Raw genomic sequence first — 1433 nt, forward strand, 5'->3', positions numbered from 1 at the left:
CACTCAGCTTGACTTTCACCGTGGGCTGGGAAGTCCACCATTCTATGCCAAGCTCCGGCTCCTGGTCCCACCGCTGCAGCTCTTCTGATGTTATAGCTGTTGACTGTGCAAGGATCTTCGGTTCAGAGAAGCACTCCACACCTGGTTCTTGCTCGTAATGAGATCCCTCCTCTTGATGGCAGGGGGCTCATTTTACCCTTCCCAGGATGGCATTCCAGGGAAGCCTGTTTACCCAGGTGACTCCTCTCAGTATTTTCCCCCACCTTCTTTCCAGACCCTGCAGGAAAAAAGGTCATTTGGTAGAAGCTAGAGACTTTGGCTAGAAATGCCAGATTACATAATTCACTGCCTCTGCAGCCAGAATGGAGATGGCAAGACTTCACCTCCTGTACGTTGGACATGTTATCAAGATAGACCAGTCCCCCGAAAAGAAAATCATGCTAGGTAAAGTCAAAGGGCAGAAAAACTAAGAGAAAGGCCTTGATGAGATGGATTGACACACAGGCTGCAAGCGGGGGCTCAACAACCCTCACTGTGTGGCTGGCTAGTACAGGGCTGGGCTACGGTCCACAGCCACCATGCTGTGCTGCATAGGGTCCCTAAGACCCAATGGGGCAGACTGGATGGCACCTAATAGCTCCCGTGTGATCAGCACCATATTCAAATATTTCCACCTACTCAAGTCTCCGATACTTGATGGTTCTGGAGAGCAAATCGTTTCACCAGGAATATCGTTACGTGTTTTCCCCACAGTAAGTATGTTAGGGCAGAAACTAGATTAAATCTTTGGTATTTTGTTGAATTTCTTGACTTGTTCCTGTAAGTGGAGGCCCACCAGTGAGTAATGCCTCTTAATCCCTTCCACAGGGCTTCTCCACTCTTCCCTCTAATGGACAGGAAATTGAGCACCCTGCATCATCAGTCCCACCAGGACACGAGAGTCCCCTGTGTATACTGCAGCCATTGACTGGCGTCTGTTTGAGGCGTAAGCAGGCAGAAGCTTCTCGTTTCACAAAGTCCGTGTCCGGGAAGAGGAGAGTGAGGGAAAGAGGGCCCAGCAGAGGCACCGAATGGTACCACTGCCCGCACCATGACTTTTCATCAGGAGGCTTTGTGGCCCTTGAGGGGTGCCCACCCCATGCCTTCCTCCACGCTGGGCCCAGCGCACAGAAATGCACAATAAATCTGCAGTGATCGGATTTTTAAATTCCCCTTTAGAATGAAGATCGTTGACTTGGCATTCCCTGAACCTTACCCCTCGGAAACCACAAAGGCAATTCGACTCTGTCCTACAGGGTCTTCAGGAATCAGGGAGGCTTTGGGGATTTTCAATTTTTGAGTTTGAGGACTTTATCCAGTTTCATTTAAGATATATGCTGTGTTCCCACTGCTAAAACATCCATGTGTGTGTGGTGTGTGTATGTGTGTGTATG

The sequence above is a fragment of the Echinops telfairi genome, unplaced genomic scaffold (genome assembly GCF_000313985.2).
Source record: "Echinops telfairi isolate 266 unplaced genomic scaffold, ASM31398v2 ScPeMD7_60;HRSCAF=208, whole genome shotgun sequence".
Taxonomy (NCBI): domain Eukaryota; kingdom Metazoa; phylum Chordata; class Mammalia; order Afrosoricida; family Tenrecidae; genus Echinops; species Echinops telfairi.